This window comes from Hesperophylax consimilis, chromosome 14, assembly GCF_061612785.1.
Source record: "Hesperophylax consimilis isolate HC1 chromosome 14, BYU_Hcon_1.0, whole genome shotgun sequence".
Lineage (NCBI taxonomy): Eukaryota > Metazoa > Arthropoda > Insecta > Trichoptera > Limnephilidae > Hesperophylax > Hesperophylax consimilis.
In genome coordinates, this window is record NC_142849.1 from 36492466 (window position 1) to 36505757 (window position 13292).

General features: G+C 32.7%; 1 protein-coding gene across 1 annotated transcript in view; it reads right to left on the reverse strand.

The window, feature by feature from the left end:
- Positions 1-13292, reverse strand: part of cmpy (crimpy) — a 429354-nt gene that overhangs the window by 318574 nt on the left and 97488 nt on the right. The window contains exon 2 of the mRNA XM_089639813.1: positions 517-620. The gene's annotated coding sequence lies outside the window, so the exon portion shown is untranslated. The remainder of the gene's footprint in view (positions 1-516; positions 621-13292) is intronic.

The following is a 13292-nucleotide window of genomic DNA, read 5'->3' on the forward strand; positions in this document are numbered from 1 at the left end:
TTTTTTATTTTTATTATTACTATTCCGTAATTTAATAACGACAGACTATTTCACCCTAAATCCAAAATATCAATGTCACCAAAAATCTCGCCACATATTTTTCAATGTCTATAATTTTGGCATTAATAGAAATTTACAAGTATGAGCTTTTGCTGAGGTTTTTTGAATGATTATCGTCTATTTTTAAATGATAAAATTAAGTTTACGAAAAGAAATTGCAAAGAGCGCGTGCGTACTCCATAAGATATCGTAAAGACAAAACGCTGAAGTACCTAAACTACGCAGGTTCAGCGCGGCTAAACCAAAAATACGGAACAATCACAACTTATTGGTTTATCCACAGCAGTATCCTAAGAATGGCTATGACTCCAGATGGTTGAATTATCCAAGAAAAAACGAAATCCTCCTAAAGAAAATACATACAAAAGATCACGAAATGCTGGAACTTTTATGATTTTTTTCAGTCTGAATGACGCCGAATACATTTTACGTAATATATTTAACATTTTAACTTACTTCACTTTCACTTTCCTTGGAGGAGGTTCAGCTTCCTGTAGGTACTTGCTTTGCGGTGAATCGGAAAAATGTGACAAGAACCCTTCTGCTTTTCGAGTAATCTCCTGAAAAAAAAACGATAAAATATATTAAAGCTTTTCTATAAACTAGTTACTGGAATATTGAAATTTGTTTTAAAGTTGAAACTACCAGGCTTGTTCTTCAGATCAACATAAATTTAAGCTCGCTTAGCAACTTGTCTTCGCTGCGAGATAATTATTTACTTTTATTTTTAAAAATACAATAACTTTGTTTCTCCTGTTTGAAAATAGGACACGATACGTTACGTAACTTACAAATAAATAAAACATACAATTAAAATTATGTCATAACTAGGTAGGTATCTTTCTTATCTAAATTTGATTCAATTCTTATCTTATAGTACCTGAATAAATCTACACTGTGTTCCATGCAAATACCACGAAACTTCGAGGGTGATTGATTATTCATGAAAAACTTAGCAAAAATGTTTACATTTTTTCCATTGGTGCTCAAATATATAATGAATTTAAATTTGTTATTAATTTTTGTGTAGTTTGAAAAGTGTTTGTGAAAACATACATTTATAATTATTATTTCTGCGAACTCGGTCAGCTGTTCTATTTAAGATATAACACGTGAGATTGATCATTGATTTGTTATCTGAATATATGCATAACCCACTCGCATAAGTAATATATATGAAATTGTCTGGGGTAATATAATAAAAACTATATGTTATTATACACAGGAATTTTTTTTAAAATTATTTTCCTAACGTCGACAAATTATGTAGGTAAATGAAAATGCACTGTATCCAAATTATATTAAAAACTCACTTTTTCAGACCCTCATTTCCATAAATCCGTCATTCATTTCCTTTTTTATACCGTAATTGTTAATTCACACACGTAGATTCTCTAGCGATTCCGTTCGGTGACCGGATAAATCATCACAATGATAATTCATCACATCTTTAAAAAGTTATATAAAATCATGGAAAGTGATGAAACAAAAACTTTATTAACTGGGTTAAGTAGGTGAGGTTTAGTTAGGTTAAATTTTTAAATTTTTTTCATCGTTTCTAATGACTTTATATCACTTTTTATCACGAATTATCTGCAAGATTGTTGAATGCTTTTATTGCCTGGTATTTGTGGTTTCTTTGTTCGAAGTTTGTGTTTATCGACGGAATTTTTAGTATTGTATTTATGCTCCTTTAATTTGTCTATTGTTTTTAGTTTGTGTTTGTTGAAATTTTGTTTATTGGTCAAAAATGTACTTTGGTAGTATTTCTATATATATTTGGCGTATGTCTAGTACGTAACCAATAGCTGAGTCTGTTGCTCCTCCCCAAGCAATTATGCCGTATTCTATAATGGATTGGCAAAGTGCATAATACATTGCTTTCATTTTTTTAGTTTAAATATGTTTCTTCTGTTCAGGAACATATGTATTGTTTTGAGAAAATTATTTGTGATGTGTTTGATATGATGTGTCCATCTGAGGGTTAGGGTCTATTACGATTCCTAGATATTTTATTTGGTCAGTATTTCTAGAGTAGAGCAATCGCAGATGTTGGTGTCTACGAATTCATGTGTTCTTATGGTGTTTTTCTTATTTTTTTGCCAACCTCTTGTATTTATACTGTACGTTGTGAATTTTTTTTCGAATAGTAAATTTGTGTTTAACCACGTTTTCACTTTTAGATTCCTACTTCCGCTATATTGTACACCTTAGTCCAATCTTTAGATTTGAATAGTAAAACGGCATTATCAGCATACCTAACTAATTCTCCTTCTATTTTCATCCTACATAAACCTTGTGTAAATGGTAAATATTGCTGGTATGGTGATTAACTCTGACTAGTTTTATTCTGTTACTAATATAACTTTTCGTCAGTTGGAGTCCCTTGCCTTTGATATAATTTTTTTCTATTTTTTTAAAGAGGATTTTGTGGAAGATCGAATCAAATTCTTTAGCTAAATCTAAATAATATAGATGTGCGGTTATGTCTTTGATCTAGGTTGCTATACATATACATAATCTAACATATGCTAATGCTTCTGTTGTGCCTCTTCTTTCTCTAAATTCATACGGTTTATCCGAGATTACTTTGTTATCTTTCAGTTATTTTACGATTTGGTTTTTTAATACTCTTTCAAAGATCTTTGATAGTGAGTTTAATAATGTTGATGGTCTATAGTTAGTTATTTTCATTTTGTCTCGGTCTTTATTCATAAATAGGGATCACAAATACTTGTTAAAAAATACTAGGAAAGCAGCTTTATGTAATACTAACGTTGGTTAAGTGTGTTATTGGTTTTAATATTTCATGTTTTATTGTTTTAATGCAATCTATTGTTATTTTATCTATTCCCGGTGCTACGTTGTTTTTCAAAGTATTAACTATTTTGGCAATTTCTTCTTCTGTAGTGGTTTTTTTTGTAAGTCTTTGTTGTGTCGTTTGTGTATTGATATTTTGTCTATTTGTTTGTGTTAGTGTTTTACAGTTCGCAAAAATTTTCCCATATTTGCAAATAAGTTATTTATATATTTTGCTGCTATTTCTGTATTTGAATAAGCATATATTTTATGGGTCAATATTCAGTTGTTTGATATTATTTTTCTGTTTGTATGTTATATTTTTCTTTTAATACTTTTCATGTAGCTTTTGGTTTATTATTTTCTTTTTTTAAATTTTCGTTTGTGATATATCTCCTAAGCTACTCTTTAGTTCTATATCTTTAATACTTGTATTTAATTTAATTACCTTTGCTTCTATATTTTTAATACTAATTAAGTTGTTCTTTATCATACGGAGTAATTTGTCTATATATTTTGAATCGTTTTAAAATACAAAGAAAAATGAACGTAGACTATGGAATATTTGTTAGAATCAGTTACTCTCTTCCATTTGGACAGTCGTACCAGTTGTACTTTAAATATAATATACTTATCATCTCGGAGTTTATAATTTATTGTGCGTGCAATTAACGAAGACATAGTTATTTTGTGAATACCTTTACTGCTAAATTAGAATTACGCATATGTGCATACAAATAATGACTTTAACTGGAGGGAGTAGGTAATTAAATAGGTGGGTATTAAATAAAACTGAATCATCCTTAGTGAACGCACTCTAAAGTTTTGCTTGGGAAATTTTTTTTGCATTGTGCGGATTACTGGTTGTGTTAAATTCAATTTAAATGAGATTGCAGATGCTTTCGGTTAAAGACCACCATTCAGAATGGACATATTGCTTGAATTGGCTTTAGCCGTGTTTTTTAACTTGTCTGAATAGTCAGGTAATTAATAACGCTAATCTTCAACATCTTTTTCCCTACCACACTACCTTCTGCCTCATAAAATAACCCTTTAGGGGATGCCAAAGTATCACTGCTTCACACGGTAGGGAGCAATAAGGACCCTTGTGTGTTTTCAAAAAAAAAATTGTACGAAGAAATGTAAAATACATATTATTATGTTAGATTTAATATCGTGAAAACAGCTAATTAATTGGTTGACCATCGTGAAATGCAGCGAGAGAAATTTTGTGCAAATGCTTTGCGCTGTAACACTACGGAAAATATTGCCAGAGCATAGAATTAATACGAATAAATCCAAATAGAAGCAAGTATCAGACACAGCATTAGGAAAGTAAATCGTCCGAGCGGCTTAAGCAAATTTGTGAAGTTTCGTTCGCAAACTTTAGAGACTGTAAAATCAACAACCGGCTATTTACCACTGCGCTTTTGTACGTATAGTTGCCGATTTATATAAGTTATATTTTATCTACTGTAAAGTGGGAAGAGTATAATCGTACATCAGATATATGCCAAAACACATGGCCAAAATTCAGTAGGGGATACATTATTTTTGAAGAGGAATATGGAAAAGAGGAATGTGGGTAAGACGAATTTGGTGAAGAAGAATGCGGGGAAGAGGAATGTGGGGTAGAGGAATGCGGGGAAGAGGAATGCGGGGAAGAGGAATGTAGGGAAGAGGAATGTGAGGAAGGGGAATGTGGAGAAGAGGAATGTGAGGAAGAGGAATGTGGGGAAGAGGAATGTGAGTAAGAGGAATTTGGGGAAGAGAAATGTGAGGAAGAGGAATGTGGGGAAGAGGGATTTGGGGAAAAGAAATGTGAGGAAGAGGAATTTGGGGAAGAGGAATGCTGGAAGAGGAATGTGGGGTAAAGAAATGTGGTGAAGAGGAATGTGGGGAAGTGCCTGACTATTCCGATATAAATGTTATAATTTCAACTGGGCTATTCCGAATTTACTATCTATCACTCTGAAATGTACCGCAAAATTTCTCTATATATTATTATTATGAAATACATTGTAAAATAACACTGATTAACAATTAAAAACTACAAGAATACGCTGAGTATTGAACTCGCGACCTCCGGATCCGTAGCCAAGGATCGTAACTAGTCAACCATAGAGGCTGACCCATATTTACATCTACCAGATGAAGAAAAGAAAAAAGATTGTAAAGCATCTGGCTAGTCATATATTAAGGTTACCAAATATTTATTTTGAGTTTTAATTTAGAAGAAAAACAGATACTGGTTACTCGTTCCAAATACGATCCGTCCTACACAAAAATGAGTCGAAAAAGCGGCCCGTTCTCATGAAGCCAAAATCAACAGTGAACGGGTGCGTTGAGTTTCACGCATGTGCACCAGTGCAACGGGGATCAATGCCGCTAGCTCTTTAGAGCAGGCTTCATTCAAACACCTGAAGAACAGACACACTGCGTATATGCATACAGATAGCAATCGGTCTGTAAATAAATGATTGTCAATCAGACGGACCGCCCTCCTTTGCAAAGAATCAAGTTGGTTTATCAAGTATTGTAGGGCTCTAGCCCAGAGGTGGCTCCCAAATTCAATTGTTGTAGCAGCTGGTTACTATTGAAGAATCTGCTAGACCTAAAGCTCTTAGTTAAAGTAACATTCATTCTGAATACTTAGTTTGTTGTTTCTCACCAGGACTAATTAGAGAATGTCTTTTTTTCTATATAAAAAGGATCATAAAATCATAAATACCGAAGTTTAGTCAAAATGTTAATATTAATTTTAAAAAATTTGGTAACCTAAGAATTTTCGAGAATATTGCAGTACTCCCATTTGGTTATTAAATACTGAAATCCCATAAAACAAACCATTCATTTTCCCAATTAAGGGCGAACTAAATTCCCCAGTGAAATTCACAACTGGAACGCAATTCATAAATCAAAACTAATAAACCAAAAATATTCAGTGCAATGCACGAGAAAACGTGAACTTCAATACAATAAAAGTTCGGCGATACAATGCGCTTGTATTCGAAATACCGAGTACAGGAGCGCTGCTGTGTTAAAACAAACACCCAAATTACATACATATTAATCAGATTTGAAAATAAATGCTGGAAATAGTTTTCGTTAAAAAATATTATTGTTTCTATTTTATCCACAGTTCATTAAATACTATTGTGTCGTAAACTAAAATAACAACTCGTTTTAAAAATAAAACGAATTTTACGTGAATGGGAGCCACTATTTTAATAGACAAATACCAACATGAATAAAGAACAGGAAGGTTTTACACTTTAATAAAAACTGCTAGTATTTTTGTTACGAATACCATTATATTAAAAACTGAATTACCTACCTGGAGGATGCAAGAGATATATCCAGCTTGTATGTTAATTTAATTTCAACAGTTATTATTACAGAACGTTGCATAATTCTGAAATAATGCAACTTCCTTAGTAAAACGGCGAGATACTTGGCAATGGGTACAAAAACATACGTAATTTGATTGCACCTAGTTCTACAATCGAATGTGTCCACTCTCAGTATCAAGTTTGTACACGAAGAAAAATGATCGTGTTAAAAATGTGATGCACGCTAATTTCCTGATAAAATATTAGTCATTCAGAATATGTCGAGAACACGTGATCTTAATACATATCATGATGGAATCAGTCGATCAATCAGAATGTGTTGATCAACCAGGTATGTCAATATCAATTTAAATATTTTTTATGAACACGTTTTCCGCCGTTTTCATAAAATGTTCGCTTTGACTGATACTTTGTTAGGAACTTTGTTAATTTATTCAGTAAGGGCCTGCAGTCCCGTCTTTAATCAGATTATGAATAATTTGAAGAGATTGTTAATAAATTAGCAATAATAACTAATTGTCATTTTTCTCCGTGTATCGATAAATATAATTTTAAAAAAATGTATGAATAACAAACACTTGACTCAATTGACTAAAGCTGCGTTAATAAGTCACATCAAATCAACGCCTTATATCAAATTATTGTTCAGAATCAACATCACCGCGTATCAAATTTGTTTCAAGATTAACTTCGTGATATGTCTCATCATATTACAAGTATGTTCGTGATAAAAATGATGGCGTATCACGGAAACAGTCACCCTTCGTTACGCCGCGGGCTCATCATCAATCCGTCAAGAAATTAGATCTCACGTCAAATAATAAGATCCTGTCGTATCGCGAGTCGTGACGTAACATTGTATTCATTTATTATTATTTTCTCTTGGGTATTATATTTTCGTAGAAAATAGACAAATCTTTGATACAGCATATTTATTTATCAACGCATATTTGCCATACCACTAAAAATAATAAATAGGCGTATAAAGATTTTATCTTTCGATAGCTAATTTTTTTTTTAAATGTGAAACTGCACAAGAATCCCAAACAATCAGGAGCCAGTGAGACTATGGCATCCCCAATTGGGGTATGTTGTGAGGTTGAAGGTAGTGGGTAGGAAAAGGAGATGGTGAGCAGGAAGGTGTTGAAGTACCTGGCAGATCTGGTCACTAAAAACGGCCAAGTTTCAAGCAATCTTTCATTTCTTATTCCAGGCCGATACTGAATGTATCTTCCACTCTGGAACGTGCCGCAAATATACTCAATATTTTGTTAAATTAGTAAATTGTAAATTAACACTATTTTTTATTTTTTTTTTATTTTTTTTTTATTTAATATTAAAAAAAATATATTTTTTTACATAGATAAGTATACAGGATATAAACAAGATATAAAACAATAGAAATTAAAGTAGCCTTTCCCCACCATAAAGAGACAATGCTCTTGTGTTTGGTGAGGGAATTCTAGTTCAATTATATATATATTAAATTTATGAAACACCTATCGTATCGTTTTAGTGACCATCGATTTGTCCCTGTCACTTTATATAAACGTAGAAAAATCTCTGATGCATTATTCTAACACAAAATCGTGAACTGCCTTGTTGATTCATCATATCTGTTAGAAAGGATTACATTTCGTTGCCCCAAGCAAAACACCAGATCGAACGATTTATTTAGAATACCACATTTTAAATCCAAATACGCGCAAAACTCTGTAATAGTACGTATCTGTGAAACTCACAATGCCTTACGAGATGTAGACATTTTCAGCCATAACTTGATATCATGTAAAATTCTGCTTAATAAATTAATAAATTAAAATACTTTTATTTTATTCGATTTTTTTTGTTCCGAAAATTACATTATTATCACCCGTAGTGAATAGTATAGCTATGCGAAAAGTTGTATTTTTTCTATTTGTTTTTAATTTTGTGTATTTGTTTATTATGTTTATTTTTATCCCATTTAATATGTTGTGTAGGTAAAAAATACTAAATCAACATTTAACTCAATGGAACTTAATTGGTCTAGAACATATAAATGTTTATTGTTATAATTTTTTACTGTACGACTGTTTGCTTCCTAAATAAAAAGAAATACAAAAAAAATAAAAATGTTAGTATTAAGGTAAATAAATTAATAAGAAACAACACAAGATTTAAACAATATTACTTTTAGATGTAAGTAGTGAACGTATTTTGGACTTATAATAGTTTAAGGTAATTTTTTAATTTAAGGTGAAATTCCTGAATATTTTCGATATTTTTTAAATTTAATGGAAGGTTATTAAAATAAATTATGCCTAGATAAAGATAGGTATTTTGAATGAGCTTAGTGTTAAATTTTGGGATTTTAATGTTTTCTGGTATCTTGCTAATGTATTGAATTGCAAGTTATGAGTATTTGACTGTATTTCTTTGTAAATTTGAATTATTGAATATTTTTTATACATTTTGTCTACTGTGGGTATCATTTAATCATATTTATTTGAGCACGCCTGGATTTGAACCCGCGACCTCCACTTTCTTAGTCGACAGCATCACCCCTCAACTACGGAAACCTTTCTATTTATTTTAATTTCCCCTTTTTCGAAAATTCTTAATGGAACACCTGTACCATTTTGATGAAGGTTTATGTAAATTTACATTGTTTCGGAACATGCCACTAAAAACAGACGTATTTTCACAAAGATATAAATAGAGTAAATGGATTTGAAAAGTTTGAATAGGGTAAAGCACAAACATTGTCGGCGAGGAGATGGACTATTAAGTATGTAAATAAAAAATAATAATAAAACAAATAGCGACTTGACACGTTTAAAGGAAGTAAAGGTGATTTCAATTGCACAACTGTTTTTATTATCCCGCGAAATATGTTTTTCTCTACTCACGAAATCTAATTCGTTTCCCGAAAATTAACAAATTCCTAATTTGCGACAGAGCGGAACTTTAAAGGGGGTCGTAGTTCTCATCTGAATTCTGATCAAATATTTCATTATTTCGGAATTTGGCGCTAACCTATAAAATCTTAAACAGAATTAACTTTAAATATTGAAGACAATATTAGTGATTCTTAAACGCAAATCTGAAACAGAAAAATCAGAAAAGGAAACGGTCACATCTGTGACCGTTTCCTTTTCTGATTTTTCTGTTTCAGATTTGCGTTTAAGAATCACTAATATTGTCTTCAATATTTAAATATTATAATTTGAGGTTTTACTCAATAAGTTATTCCGAAAAATAAGAATTAACTTTACATTAACACTTGGAAATATTAAATTAATTAAAATAAACACAATACAACTGTATTAACTCCGTGGTCAAAAAAATACTTTGAAATTATTTGTGATAGATAACAATGAGCTTGGTGGCTTATTTAACAGGGGGTAGGAATTATTCTGGGCCTTGACCTTCCGTTTGCAATGGTATTTATTATAGTCTCAACTCCTGCATTATCGATCACTATGTGGTATCTATGGACAGCCTCTTAAACTACTATCAAGTGTCTACTATCTATGAGAAACCTATTAAACGACTATAAATGAATAAAGTGCAACTACGCTATTAAGGTTTTTAGTCATAACAACTTGCTACTATAAAAAACCACGCTGAAGCATTCGAGTTTCCTGCGCATTTTAGTCATAATGACTTCAAGAGTGCTGCATTGCTGCGTGGTTTATGACTCTTGGTATTTACGGTATTTTAAATGCATCCATCGTTTTGGCAGTAGATTACAAAAAATTCCGTGCGCATTTAAAAATACATTCATATTCGCAATAGCGCAATCTTTTTTAACTCACTTTTTTTAAAAATATTGAATTATCAAAGGGAATGTTTCAAATTAATATTCCATCAAATCGAACTTAAAAACATAATATAACCTTTTTTAAATAACTTAAAGAGTGTAAACCTCAAACTGTAATGTTTAATTATTGAAGATATTATTAGCGATTTTTTAAAGAAAAATTTGAAACAGAAAAGTTAAGGTCGCATCTAGGACTTGAACCCAAGACCCTCGTGTTCCCAAGGCGCTACTCTACCAATTGAGCTAATGAGACCCTGATTCCTTTGGTTATATTTAACTGTATCATACTTCGAATAAGACCTACTAACATCATCATCAATCATGTATTATTGCAAGATTCATCTTAATTATATTAACTATAATTCTCTTAATTGTATTGTAAGGTATGTCGAGTATTACATTTTTTACTTACAATTCTTAATCCTTCATTTCTTAAAATAATAGAAAAAAAGTATTTATTTCAACTGTGTGAATGTACATAAAATGTAATCCATTTATATAGTTCCAACGATGAATAAAAAATAAAACTTTATCTGAGTATGTTGTAAAATTTTGTGACTCTTTTATCTATAAATAGTTATAAAAAATAAAGATGAATCGAAAAGGGTGTCCGGAAAAAACTCCCCTTCTTATCACAAGGGTGTGTGATTCAACCTTTACTTTCTCGGCTCATGATAATATTAGAAAGTTGGTTAAGCGAATATTTTTAAAAATAAATAAAATACTTCGTTTCGAGCCACTACACTATTTTAATACACACAATAGTGTTTGATAAAAATGGGTGATTCGAAAAAGTGTTTTGTAAGAGAAATCAATTTTGGAGCATGGATTGAATATCTCTTTAAAAAAAGGTTTCAGATTTATATCGTACACAATTTAAAGTGATGTTTAGATTGCACAATTAGAGATGAGAAGACCAACACCTATAAAGATTGCGCAGTGATATTCTTGCGAGACGTCGCTGAGACAAAAAAATATAGAAATAAATATCTATGAAAAGAGTTAACAATAAGAAGACAGAGAAAAAAGTATAGGTGAACAGAACGAATAAGCGTTTTAGGTAGAGTGGTGCGAGGGGGATAGGTTACATGGGGAGACAGGGAACAGCTTTAAAATTGGACTTTTGGATAATTATTTTTGTTTATTTAAAATAAACCAATATTATTTACGTTTACTTATTGTTTAAGTTATTGTTATACTCGCACCCCTATATTGTTATCAAATGTATGGTCTGTGTGAGATCTTTGGCAAATTTGATAAAAACTGTACTTTACTGTAAAATATCTGATGTGTTCTTTTAATGATGTGTTTTTATTTCTCGCGTTTTTATATTTTGCATATATATTTGGAACGGTAATAAATAGAAGATTTGGGAACGTTCATAGTTGCAACCCGCATCGCCTTAGAATCTACCAGCGAAAAATCGAAGGTACAGCGCATCTACCTACTCGCAATTTGCTGGTTTGTTCTCGAACGCATTTGCACTTTTATAAAGCGGCCACGTCAAGGTACCGTCAATAGTCAGTCAGTCAGTAATTAGCCGAGGCAAGTAAGTACCCGTTGCAAGTGCCAGCCGCCAACTGAGCGCGCGGTTCCATTCGACGCCCCTGCGCCGGCCATGGACCTACTACGCCCGGCGTTGCACGAACTTAAGGAGAGGCTACGAATTATCAACCATTTCGAACGACTTAGCTTTGCGACATCTTTGCTGATCTGCGCCTTGGCCCTGAGTCATCTTTGTCGGCCTGCATCTCCCGTGCAGCGAGCTCATCCGCGCTCACAAAGAAGACCAGGTCAACCCTACCTTCGGCTCTCTTACTTCACACTGGAGTACGAGAAAGACTCAACGTATTCTACGGTACTAAACACCATCTACAAGTCCGGTCTCAACCAACGCAGTGACGAGCCACCGACTTCATCGCCTCAACCACTCCATCACAATCTTCTCCGCTTACATCTAGTGTTGATCTTTGAACTGAAGCTGACTACATCCACCGACGCGGTATCGATCTTCGGCCCGGGGAATTCACCGTCAAACACATCACCCTGCAGGAGCATCGGTCCAAAGTTATCTCTCACAACTGCACTGACTCAATAAACGCTGTGACCTCACAATCTCTTTTATTCCTCTCCCCCAAATATTTATGTGAAACATTTGGAGATCCATACAGATTTTACAAATGTATCATTTGTAGTATTTTGTGTATATTTATATTTGTCGAAAAATATTCCGAATTTCTAATCAATACAGACCATGCTTTTGATAAGATTATGGTTAAGTTGGTGCATGTTTTTTTCCGTTTTATTCACAAATGTGTATTGAAAAATAGATAATCCGACATGAGCATGTTGAGGGCGTGAGCCTAAAATAGTACCATCTTAGCGACTGTTGATAATAACACAGTACTTGCACAACTGCATTGCTTATATACAACACGTTTATAACGTGTTATGCGACATCAGAAAAAAATTCGGTAAATTATTAAAAAAATCACACATTAAAACTTTATTAACAACATTAAAATTCTTTAATATTCAACATCGAACAACAAATATATCGTTACACACACTCGTTGTCCATTTTTCACAATAAACAATAAGAAGGCTTAAGCCGGCCTCCGTGGTCGAAGGGTAAGGCTTAGAGTTTAGCAAGCTGAAGGTCGTGGGTTCAAATCCCGGCATGCACAAGTAAACTATCTTCAGCTTTACAACACACCCCGATTGGAGATGTCATTATCTCATTGGCTCCAGATGGTTGGGAGCAGTTGGCATTCTTCTACTTAAAAAAGCGTGACGTTTTTGTTTTAGCGACGTCTCACCAGGATATCACTACGCAACCCTAATATGTGTTGGTCTTCTCATCTCTAATTGTGCGATCTTAACATAATTTTAGATTGTGTGCGATATAAATCGAAACCTTTTTTTTAGAGATATTTAATTCATGCTCCAAAATTGATTTCTCTTACAAAACACTTTTTCGAATCACCCATTTTTATCAAACACCATTTCGTAAAATTCTTTTTTCGTGACTCGGGCTACTGTTTGACTAATGTGGCCAATATTTTAGGGTCCATTTTCAAAAATAAGGCTGCAGCGTAACGCGTTACCCATTCAGCCCTTACCCGCGGCACCTTTGCAAACTCAACTCCTGCGAAGCCTTTTCCCGTGTAGGGTAGGTAAAAGTATATAATAATGGACCGCTTTAGAGAGTACTGATAAAGCGGTATTGTAAGAGAACACAAAGGGGAAAATATCCCTTATAAATATATGTGTTT